The 12,628-nt window shown below is 45.5% G+C and overlaps 1 pseudogene across 1 annotated transcript; it reads left to right on the top strand.

Moving 5' to 3' along the window:
* The first annotated feature begins 9,037 nt into the window (after positions 1-9,037).
* LOC105539409 lies at positions 9,038-10,372 on the top strand (annotated as a pseudogene). Its single transcript, XR_001006042.1, has one exon. The product of XR_001006042.1 is annotated as a tropomyosin alpha-3 chain pseudogene (transcript).
* Positions 10,373-12,628: the final 2,256 nt, after the last annotated feature.

The raw sequence follows: 12,628 nt of genomic DNA, 5'->3' as shown, positions 1-12,628 counted from the left end.
TTCCTTCCTTCCTTCCTTCCTTCCTTCCTTCCTTCCTTCCTTCCTTCCTTCCTTCCTTCCTAGGGGAGGTGTCTGGAGCCTGTTCCTTTGGCTTAGACTTCTCAAACAGGGTTATGATATAACTGTCCTTGAAGTGAGCTTGCTAGGCAGAGGAAAACTGGTTCTTTTCTTTTTAACCCTTGCCTTGCCTGTTACTTTTCCTAGAGTGAATGAATGCATATTTATTTTTTAAATTTCTGCCTCAGTTTTCTCCCTTTGGTGCTTTTTAATAAACAAGATTTTAATAGAAAGCGTCACTGTTACTGGATTCTTCATGAAAGAGCAGGTTTTCTTCTTTAGGCACAGGCTGATATTCACATAGAGCTATTAGCTGAGTGGTAGTCTCCCTGGTTACAATTGTTTCTATCATTGATTGAATGAATGTTCTTAACAAGGAGAGGTAAGAGGCAAGGGAGTATTAAACAAATTCTTAGTATGGTTGGAACTACTCCTATTGAGGTTTTGAACCTACTGAAGGAGGAAAACCAGCCTCTAAAGAGGGACTCAGGAGCCTACTTTTTCTAAGTCTGGACTGGAACATGGGCTAAATTTTTCATTCTGGCAGTTATTTCTGTAATAGCCTTCCTATTGCCATCGATTTCCAGGCAGCAATTGTTTAGATTAAATTTTCTGCATACTCCTCCTTCCTGGGCTAGGAGGTAGTCTAAAGTTAATCTGTGTTGGTAGATGGCATTTCTCATTTTTGTGGCTTGCTGGGCCAGTAAGTCGAATGCATTTGCTGTTTCATTAGTGATGATTTCAAGTGCTGCTTGCAACTTTAGGATGCGGTTAAGCGTGTAAATTGGGGTGCGGTAGCTTTATGACTTATCTTGTGCCCAGGTAGCTGGCCTAAAGTACTGAATTAGTCTTTCGGGGGCCAATCTGTGTCTGTCTAATCTTCTATTTTATGTATTTTCTTATGTCTATATCTCTTTTGTTTTTTTCTTTGATTTTTTTGTAGACAGGATACCATCAAGTTTCTCCCTGTTGCAGTGGGAGTGAGAAGAAACATGGTCTAATTGTTTCAAGTACACAAACCCTTGTCCTTTTTCCTGGCAACTGTCGGTAGTCACGTGGCCCACAGATCTAATAGAGACCGGAGGGTGCTTGCCAGGTATGTGGAGCTTCAAGCTGATACTAGATGCGGTTTAGAGAAACGGGAGAATGGATTTGGATGAGGTGATCTGGAGTCATCTTTGCCTTGCCACGAAGTTTTCTTTAGTGTTTTATTATAATATTGCTGTCTTTTTTTTTTTTTGAGACGGAGTCTCGCTCTGTCGTCCAGGCTGGAGTGCAGTGGCCGGATCTTAGCTGACTGCAAGCTCCACCTCCCGGGTTTACGCCATTCTCCTGCCTCAGTCTCCCGAGTAGCTGGGACTACAGGCGCCCGCCACCTCACCCGGCTAGTATTTTGTATTTTTTAGTAGAGACGGGGTTTCACCGTGTTCGCCAGGATGGTCTCGATTTCCTGACCTTGTGATCCGCCCGTCTCGGCCTCCCAAAGTGCTGGGATTACAGGCTTGAGCCACCGCGCCCGGCCAATATTGCTGTCTTAAGTTAATTCTTCTAGTGAGTCTGTAAAAGCTTTTCCTTAATGAGCAACACAGTATCTCCTGATAATGGAAGTTTTTAAGAGCTAGAGGCTTGAACTTGTGGGCATCGGTTCGGGGGAAGAGTCAGTTAGGGTTAAATTATCTTGTGACATTAACGCTTTTGCTTCTTAAGGCCATTGGTCTCGTATGATGAGGAAACGCTTAAGCTGCTAGCAATGTTTTCAGCTACCCGAGCAAACAGGTTTTTAGCTAAAGGAGGAGGCTCTGGTAACTTCTGGTCTACGCGCTTATGGAATGATTTAAAGACTCGGAATTGTTGCTGGTCTGGGTTCCTTTTTGATAACGTATAGGTAGGTTGCTGGGTAGGTGTGTGGAGACATGTATGGGGTAACCCGCAGTCCGCATGGGTAGGTCTGGCTTTAGAATGGTGCAGTTTACAGGACGACAGGTTTTTGTTTCACAATCTGGTTTTGCCGGCATTTCGGTAAGCATGATTGGCCTTTGTTGTGTGCTGGGGTGCCACGATATGCAATACTCACCATCTTTTTCTGGGTCCCAGGGGGACAAGGTGGCATGCATAGGTATTTGTAGTCGTTTCTATAGTATCTCTGTACAGGTAGGTTACCACAGACGGGTGAGTCTAGGTCTGCTGCTGGATCAGCATCAAAATACAGAGAAATAGGCCCTCGGTAAAAGGGAGGGACCTTGGTTTGGTTTAAGAGGGGACTTTCTTTTGACCTTGCATGAATTTTAAACTCTTCATCAGGTGAAAACTTGGGGTTATAACATACATAAGGTTGGTTATTTCCTGGGTCACAAATTGAGTAGATGGTCTGATTATACGTACAAGTCTTTTTTTTTTTTTTTTTTTTTGAGATGAAATTTCATTCTTGTTGCCCAGGCTGGAGTGCAGTGGCATGATCATGGCTCACCACAACCTCCACCTCCTGCGTTCAAGCGATTCTCCTGCCTCATCCTCCTGAATAGCTGTGATTACAGGCATGCACCACCATGCCTGGTTAATTTTGTCTTTTTATTCGAGACGGGGGTTTCTCCGTGTTAGTGAGGCTGGTCTTGAACTGCCAGCCTCAGGTGATCCACCTGCCTCGGCCTCCCAAAGTGCTGGAATTACAGGCATGAGCCCCCGTGCCTGGCCTTTATAATATTTTTTATACACTTTATACACTCCTAATAACTATGGAACAATAGCGTCTTAGTTATGCTGTTCCCTGACCAGGTAATATGTGTACAGTGGGGACACAGTTCTATAGGGGCTTCTTCTAACATGGTTAAGGTGGGTAACAACAGCAAAACAATGGACAGCATATTCATATCCAGCAAAGACAGAAGAGGGCCTTGCCTGGAGGAGGAGGTTGAGTACAATGACAGAACAATAATAAAACGGTTAGTATTACAAGGAAAACTACTAGTCTTAAGATTTCTAACCACATTTACTTGCATGATGAGTCCTCAAGCTTTGGCTGTGTGTAGAAGACTAGTCAGCTTCCTGTGTGTGACTAGAGCAGGGCTTGTCGTGCCCTCGAGCTTCAGCCATGCATCGACTGGTCAGCCTCCGGGGTGACCAGAGCAGGGCTGTCGTCCTCAGCAGCAGCTTGGTCTCATCTCGGGATCAGTCCAGTTGGATGATCTGGGTGTTGCTGGCTGGTCCACTTGTCCTGAGCTGCCGGTTTCAGCTGACTGTGGTGGATCTAAGGCACGATTCCTGCAAGTTTAACAGCAGTGGGTGTGGATGAGATTACAGTATAGGGCCCATCCTGTATGGGTCCTAGAGAAGCTGGATTCTACTTCTTAACTTAAACAGAGTCTCCAGGTTTAAAGGGGTGTACTGGATCTGTCAGACTTATGGGCATTCTTTTTTGTATTCAGTTATGAATTTTTTGCATGGCTATTCTTAAAGCCTGCGTTTGCTTTCTTAAAGTTAATCCTCTAGTTCTTGAAGATCACTTTTAATTTGACTTATAATTTGACTTACGGTTGGACTGAACAAACTTTCATAGGGTGAATACCTAGTTTGTTTGGTGAGGGTGCACCTGACTCGGAGGAGGACCATAGGAAACACCTGACGAGTTTCTTGGCAGTATTTCTTCAGTAGCAGCTTAGTGTCCAGTTCATGCATTTTACTTTTCTTGAACTTTCCGGCCAATAGGCTAGGCATAACTACTATTTTATTTTTAGCAGTCTTGTTAAATCTTGCACTATTTCAGCTACAAATGTCAGCCCATTGTCTGACTTTAAAGTTAGAGGCAGTCCAAGCCTGGGGATAATGTCTTTTATCAGTACTTTAGTCACTTCTCCTGCTTTTTCTGTCCTGGTGGGGAAAGCCTTAACCTATCTTGAAAAGGTGCAAATAAACACTAGCATATGCCCCTAGCCTCTGGCACGGAGCAGTTCGGTAAAGTTTATAACCAAGTTTTCACAAGGCCTGGCTCCTGCTTCTTGAATTCTTGGGGACCAATGGGCCCCTGTCACAGTTTATTCTGAGCACATTGTTCACAAACGGCTCAAATGACAGCACAGAGCCACGGCACATAGAAATGGCACTTTCATGGCCAGGCGCGGTGGCTTACGCCTGTAATCCTACCACTTTGGGAGGCCAGGGTGGGCGGATCACGAGGTCCGGAGTTCAAGGCCAGTGTGACCAACATGTTGACACCCGGTCTCTACTGAAAAAAACAAAAAAAATTGCCGGTCGTGGTAGCAGGCGCCTGTAATACCAGCTACTAGGGAGGCTGAGGCAGAAGAAACGCTTGAACCCAGGAAGCAGAGGTTGCAGTGAGTCAAGATCGCGCCACTGCACTCCAGCCTGGGTGACGGAGCGAGACTCCGTCTCAAAAAAAAAAAAAGAAAAGAAATGGCACTTTCATAACGTTACAAATGCTGTTTTTCTTATATGAGTTTCTGATGAATTGGCTTCACAAACTTAGGCGCTAACATCTTTGGAATGGCTGGTCTCCTATCAAAGATAATTTACTACCTTCTTTTAATGTATTTTTTGTCTTCTTGGTCACACCAGGCTCTTTGATTTGGAGTATAACTTGGGCCCTCTTGCAGAGGAGGTCTGGGAGGAGAGGCATAGCTAAGGCTTCCTCTTTAAAATGTGGCGTGAGCATTGCCGCGCGCTTTGCCTCTCTGTCTGCCTTTCTGTTTCCTTTGGCTTCTGGCATTCCTTGCCTTTTGGTGCCCTCTGCAGTGCATTGTAGCTATTTTTTCTGCAGCCTATACAGCCTCTAAGAACCGTAGAATCTCTTCTTTGAACTTTATTTCTTTTCTCTAGCTGTTAGTTAATCCTCTAGCTGTTTCCTCTCTCTGTTAATATGTAGTTCCATGTCCATGCAATGTAGTAAAAGCATACTGAGAATTAGTATAAACTTGACTTTCTTGTCTTTTCTAGCAACAGTGCTCTTGTCAGGGCTATTAATTCTGCGTTTTGAGCTGATGTTCCAGTGGACAGAGGCTGAGCCTCTACTACTGAGTCTAACGTTACCACTGCATACCTGGCACGTGGAACCTGTTCTAGCACCGAACTGCTTCCACCTGTGAAGTACTTGACATCTGGGTCTCTGAGAGGTCTGTCTGTAAGATCTTTCTCACTGGGGAATACCCCATCTACTGTTTTGACACAGTCATGGAGGGGAGCTCCCGGTTTGACTGGGAGCAGAGTAGCCAGGTTTAGGGTGTTTACTGTTCTAAAGTTGTATAAGGGTTTTCACATAGAAGCCCTTGGTACCGAGTCATCCTTGGGTTTGATAACTAATGATGCCTTCTTTGATCCATCACAGTTATGACTGAATGTGGCACCCGGATGCTTAGTTGCCATCCTAAAGTTAATTTGCTATCTTCTTGTGTTAACAAGATGGTGGCAGCTAATGCCTTGAGGCAAAGAGGCCATGTTAACACCACAGAGTCTAGTTGTTTGGATAAATATGCCACTGGGTGATGCCATGATCCTATAAGTTGAGTCGGAGCCCTTATAGCCGTTCTTTTTCATTCATGAACATACAGAAAGAAAAGCTTACTTATGTCTGGTAGTGTTAAGGCTGGGGCCTTAGTTAAAGCTTCCTTGATCTGTTTGAGGGCTATTTCTTGATTAGTTTTTCAAAGGAAGGTCTCCTTTTCTCCTCCTTTTGTGGCTTCATATTAACGATCATATTAGCCATCAGTGGGAACTTTGGAATCCAGATGCGGCAGAATCTTGCTGTCTCTACAAATTCCTGTTTGATGTAGGGTGGTCAGGGCCGGAAGCGGGCGAACGGCTTGCTTCCACTCATAACCAAGCCATGTACCTCGTGGCTCACTATGACACCTAGATATGTAACCTCTTCATGGCAAATTTGGGCTTTACTTTTTGATATTTTGTAACTTACATTCTATAGGGGATGGAGGAGATCCTGGGTTCCCCAATAACAGCTCTCTGAGGTTGGGGCCGGCAAAAGAAGCTCATCTACAGACTGTAGCAAGGCGCAGTTGTTATTTGGTGGGGTATAGGCCATGAGGTCTGAGGCCAATGTCCCTCTAAAGATTGTGGGAGAGAACCAGGCCTGGTGGCTCGCACCGGTCATCCCAACACTTTGGGCGGCCGAGGCGGGTGGATCACGAGGTCAGGAGTCCAAGACCAGACTGGCCAAGATGGAGAAACCCCGTCTCTACTAAAAATACAATAACTGGCCTGGTGCGGTGGCGGGCACCTGCAATCCTAGCTACTCGAGAGGCTGAGGCAGGAGAATTGCTTGAACCCGGGGGCAGAGGTTGCAGTGAGCTGAGATTGCACCACTGCACTTCAGCCTGGGTGACACAGCAAGACTCCATCTCAAAAAAAAAAAAAAAAAAAGATTGTGGGAAAGTGTTTAAACCTTCGTGGGAGTCTGGTCCAGGTGAACTGTGATGCTTCTTTGTCTTATGAAATGCAAACATCAGCTGACTAACTGCTGCCAGACAGATACAAAAGAAAGCATCTTTTAAGTCTAAGACTGTAAACTAGCTCTTGCTGGAATAAGTCCAGTCAAAGTGTACGGATTAGGTACCACTGGATGGATAGTTACCGTGGCCTGGTTTACAACATGCAAATCTTGCACCGGCCTATGTTCATTAGACTGTGGCCCTGGCAATGGCTTCTGAACTGGCAGAAGTGGGGTGTTCTAAGGCGACTGGCATTGGACTAGAATCTTATGTTTATAGAGCCATTCTAAATGTTTGCAGATGCCCTGTATGGACTTTTGAGGAACTGGGTACTGATGAACCTGAACGGGAGTTGCTCCTGGCTTTAATTCTACTACTGGTGCGTGATTTACAGCTAACCCAGGTGGGTTGTCCTCAGCCTATACGCCAGGAATTTCTTTAACTAACTGAAATAATAATTTTTCTTCTTCTTGAGTGTGAGGTTGCATTGGTGCCTGAAAAAGGGGCTGGGTGCAGTGGCTCATTCCTGTAATCCCACCATTTTCAGAGACTGGGGCAAGGGGATTGCTTGAGTCCAGGAGTTCGAGACCAGCCTGGGCGACATAGTGAGACCCCTGTCTCAGCCAAAAATAAATAAACAAATAAATTTAACCAGGCATGATGGTGCACCCTATACTCCCAACTACTCTGGAGGCCGAGGCAGGAGGATCACTTGAGCCTAGGAAGTCCAGGCTGCTGTCAGCCGAGATCATGCCACTGCACTCCAGCCTGGTCAACAGAGCGAGACCCTGTCTCAAAAGAATAAAGGGATGGGCGACTTTGGGTTCAGATGAGTGGGTGAGTTCATTGGATATGATTACCTGTGACATGTTGACTTCTGTGTATATAATCTAATAACTTAAAATTTGTTTAAATTATACGGATGAGATTGAGAATTTTAAAATTCCTATCTATAAGGCATGTACATCCTATAAATCTTGGCATAGAGGTCAGCTTCCACTTGGAATCCCTATTCAGCCAGAGGACAGTGACTTATTCAGTTGTGAATTACTCTATTCCCTTTTTGCAGGGTGGGGTAGGAAGTGGTGCAGTGATGTGAGGGAAAAAAATCCGTTTCTGTTATTACATCATACAATTATGATGTGATAATTACATAATACAATTATGATGTGATAATTACATGATACAATTATGATGTAATAATTACATAATACAATTATGATGTGATGATTACATAATACAATTATGATGTGATAATTACATAATACAATTATGATGTGATGATTACATAATACAATTATGATGTGATAATTACATAATACAGTTATGATGTGATAATTACATAATACAATTATGATGTAATAATTACGCAATTAATTAATATTAAATTAATTAATAATTAATATTTTGGGACAGGGCCTGGCTCTAACGCCCAGGATGGAGTGCAGCGTGATCTCTTCTAACTGCAGCCTCGACCTCCTGGGCTCAAGCGATCTCCTACCTCAGCTTCCTGAGTAGCTGGGACCACAGACATGAGCCACCAAGTCGGGCAAGTTTTCAATGGTTTTTTTTGTAGAAATGGGTTTCACTGTGTTTCCCAGGCTGGTCTCAAAATCCTGAGCTCAAAGGATCTTCCTGCCTTCACCTCCCAAAGCACTGGGATTACAGACCTGAGCCACCGCACCTGGCCTACATAGAACTTTTTACAAGGGACATCAAAACGTGGTGGCTACTGCCAGTAACCCCAGCACTTTGGGAGACAGAGGCGAGTGGATCACCTAAGGTCAGGGGTTCAAGACAAGCCTGGCCAACATGGTGAAACCCGGTCTCTACTAAAAATACAAAAGTTAGCCAGGCGTGGTGGTGTGCACCTGTAGTCACAGTTACTGGGGAGGCTGAGGCACAAGAATTGCTTAAACCTGGGAGGTAGAGGCTGCAATGAGCCGAAATTGTGCTAGTGCACGGCAGCCTGGGTGGCAGAGCAAGTCTCCATCTCACAAAAGCAAACAAGCAAACAAAAAATAAAAAACAAAAGGGACATCAAAAGTGCATTTGTTCTCGTGTAATAGATTTACTTTATTTTCTTTGTTTCCTCTTCATTTCTTTCTTTACTCTTTTTTTTTTTTTTTTTTGGCAGAATCTCGCGCAGTCACCTAGGCTGGAGTGTAGTGGCATGATCTCAGTTCACTGCAAACTCCGCCTCCTGGCTTCAAGCGATTCTTTTGCCTCAACCTCCAGAGTGTGTGGGTCTACAGGCCCGTGCCACCATGACCAGCTAATTTTTGTACTTTTAGCAGAGATGAGGTTTCACCATGTTGGCCAGGCTGGCCTCGAACTCCTGACCTCAGGTGATCTACTCACCTCGGCTCCCCCAAAGTGCTGGGATTACAGACATGAGCGACCACACCCGGCTAAGATAAATCTTAGTTTTCAAAATTTCTCTTTTAATACATAATCATGGGAGAGGAGGCTGCAATGCCAAATGGAGGAGGCAGCAACCGGAGCACACGCGTAGCTGAGTGGGCACCATGACTGGGATCTCCACCATTGAGGCAGTGAAGCGCAAGATCCAGGTTCTGCAGCAGCAGGCAGATGATGCAGAGGAGCGAGCCGAGCGCCTCCAGCGAGAAGCTAAGGGAGAAATGTGGGCCCAGGAACAGGCTGAGGCTGAGGTGGCCTCCTTGAATGGTAGGATCCAGCTTGTTGAAGAGGAGCTGGACTGTGCTGAGGAGCGCCTGGCCACAGCACTGCAAAAGCTGGAAGAAGTGGAAAAAACTGCTGAGGAGAGTGAGAGAGGTATAAAGGTTATTGAAAACTGGACTTTACAAATTGAAGAAAAGATGGAACTCCAGGAAATCCAACTCAAAGAAGCTAAGCACATTGCAGAAGAGGCAGATAGGAAGTATGAAGAGGTGACTCGTAAGTTGGTGATCATTGAAGGAGACATGGAAGGCACAGAAGAACGAGCTGAGCTGGCAGAGTCCCGTTGCTGGGAGATGGATGAGCAGATCAGACTGACACACCAGAACCTGAAGTGTCTTGAGTGCAGCTGAAGAAAAGTACTCTCAAAAAGAAGACAAATGTGAGGAAGAGGTGAAGATTCTTACTGATAATCTCAAGGAGGCAGAGACCCGTGCTGAGCTTGCTAAGAGATCAGTAGCCAAACTCAAAAAGACAATTGATGACTTGGAAGATAAAGTGAAATGCACCAAAGAGGAACACCTCTGTACACAAAGGATGCGGGACCAGACTCTGCTAGACCTGAATGAGATGTAGAATGCCCCAGTCCCCCCTGCTGCTGCTCCTTCCTCTGACCCTGACTCTGCCTGAGGCCAGCCTGCCCGAAGCTGACCTTTACCTGAGGGCTGATCTTTGACTGGAAGGCTACTTTCTCTTTGCACCGCCCCCTCCTCCCCTGCCTCTTTTTCACCAAACTTTCTCTGCCTTTTCCCGGAGATTCTAGCTAGGCTAGAGGCTGAGCACCTTTGGAAACAACATTTAAGGGAATATGAGCATAATGCATAATGTCTGTAAAAAGCATGTTGTGATTAAAAAAAAATACATAATCACTTCTGAAAGATGCCTTTGTCACATCCTATAATCAGCTGACATCATTTTTTTTCTGTACATTCTCCAGTTATTTTCCTGTTGACCCCAGAATTTGTTAGATTTTTTAAAAAACAATTTCAAAATAGTTTCTGTTTGAAACTAGTTGCGTCCGGTTGAGATCGAGGTCTGTATGCTTTCCGGTCTTTATTATTTATTGGAAACCTTTGGTACCTAATACAGAAGGTTGATTGTGTCAGTGTGTACCTGGTAAAGATGTCAGTGACCTTTTACCTTAACATCAAAATGTAGTTTAACCAGTTAGTCTGTTTTTCAGTTTTCTTTCCTTATGTCATCTGTGAACATCTTGAGCTGTGATCTATTAAGTGCATGCTTCCCTCTGGGCCCTCTGGTCCCTTCTGGACTAATGTTGAAAGATGGGATGGATTGGCATGGAACTGTTGGGGTGGCCACACCCAACACCAGGCTGTCAGGGCTACGAAGTCCGGCGGAGTCAAAGGATTGAGAAAAGACAAGTTAAGGATGCATAAGGTGGGTCCAGGGGGCCAATGCTAGTATGGAGGCTGCAAAAGACCTGAGCTCTGGAAGCCCACACTAGTTATTGGTGGTCAAACAAAGAAGCAGGTGGTGCGACTGTGGGGGTTGAAAGGAAGTGGTGCATCCAGCACATGATCTACAGGTGTGTGGTTTAGCATTTATATGGAACATGTTCTGTACTTGAGATCACGGGGAACATGTTCTTCTAGTTTAAGATATAATCATTTTATGAGCCTGGGAGTGGTAGAAGCAAGGAACCAGCAAGTCTGGGCACATTCCAGAGGCCACAAGGGGTTTTATGCCCTGAGCCCTGGATTCCATCCAAGCCATGAGGCATTTTATGCCCTGGGCTTAGATTGTGGTGCAGCAGGGCAACCTTCCACCCTTTGGCACAGAGCTTGGTGTTCCAAGGCCACAAGGGGTTTTAACTCTGGACCCCAGCTCCTGGACCCCAGCATGTTCCAAGACTCTTTTTATATTATATCAGACTAGCAAGCCCTGCCTCAGGTTTTCCCCAAAATGGAATGCTATTCTAAAAGCACCCATGTATATATATGTATTTTTTGAGATGGTGTTTTACTCTTTTTGTTCAGGCTAGAGTGCAATGATGCGATCTAGGCTTACTACAACCTCTGCCGCCTGGGTTCAAGTGATTCTCCTGCCTCAGCCTCCCAAGTACCTGGGATTACAGGCACCCGCCACCACACCTGGCTAAATTTTTGGATTTTTAGTAGAGACGGGGTTTCACAATGTTGGCCAGGCTCGTCTCAAACTCCTGACCTTGGGTGATCCACCTGCCTCTACCTCCCACAGTGCTGAGATGACAGGCATGATCCATTGCACCTGGCCACCCATGTATTCTTGATTGAAAAAATTTGCTTATGTCTTAGTTCTACAGCTGACCTTCTTTTCACCGTTTTCAAGGTCAATAGCTGTGTGTTCACACTTCTGCATTTTATAACTGTAAGTGTGATTTTCTTGTAAGGAAGAATTAAATGTCGGGAATCAATGGCATCAGAACCTTGCAAAAGAAGTTTCTTTAGCCCAGGCATGTGAAAGATGCTTCTCTAATTTTCAAGGATAGGGGTGTTAAAGACCAACCCTTCCCATTAGCCCTTCCAGGCCCCCATGTAAGAATTCAGGCACACCTTCTCACTCATCTCAGACCTTCTCAGGGTAACTTAGTGAAAATTTCTCTTTCTCTGAGCCCCAGTGAGCCTCCCTGCAACTTGGAGATGAAGGGCTAGACCAGAAAAGCTCAATTCGAGTGACCCTGGCTCCTGAAATGATTGGCAAAATAGAGTGTGTGTCTGGGTGTGGCTTTTCTTCTGGGAGAGGGGAGTGACCAGTTGTAATTAGAATTTTAAATGGGATGCAGTACCCTAAAAATGACAAATAAATAAAACGCAAAAGAATGGAAGAAACAGAGGTATAGACTCAAACACAGAGACCATCTTCGGGGCCTTTCTCTGTATGAGGATATCACAGCGAAATCTAAAGCAGTCATGTCAGTCCCTGGCAGGGAACCCTTCTCCGGCTTCCCGTGTTCCCCAGGACAAAAGCCCAATTCCTCACTGTGGCTCCACAGCCCTGTGTCCAGGGCCCCTGCCAGTGTCCAGCCTCCTCCTGGGAGCTTGCCCCCGTCTCCTGAATCCCTCTGCCCCAGTCACATTTGCTTTCTCTTTTCCCAAACATCAAAACCCTTCCTGTCTCAGGTCATTGTCCCTGCTCTTACCCTATGTCCCTAAATGATCACGACACTGTCCCTTTCCTCCTCGTTCAGGTCTAGGCTCAGAGCTGTCTCTCATGCCCTCCCACCCCCATCTGGAGTTCCCTTTGCCCATCAGTCTCTCTCTTTTTTTTTTTTTTTGAGACGGAGTCTGGCTGTGTCACCCAGGCTGAAGTGCAATGGCCAGATCTCAGCTCACTGCAAGCTCTGCCTCCCGGGTTCACGCCATTCTCCTGCCTCAGCCTCCCGAGTAGCTGGGACTACAGGCGCTCGCCACCTCACCCGG

This window comes from Mandrillus leucophaeus, unplaced genomic scaffold (genome assembly GCF_000951045.1).
Source record: "Mandrillus leucophaeus isolate KB7577 unplaced genomic scaffold, Mleu.le_1.0 Scaffold104, whole genome shotgun sequence".
In the NCBI taxonomy this organism is placed as follows: Eukaryota; Metazoa; Chordata; class Mammalia; order Primates; family Cercopithecidae; genus Mandrillus; species Mandrillus leucophaeus.
The sequence above is the reverse complement of the archived record's forward strand: the minus strand, read 5'-3'. Positions and strand labels throughout refer to the sequence as shown.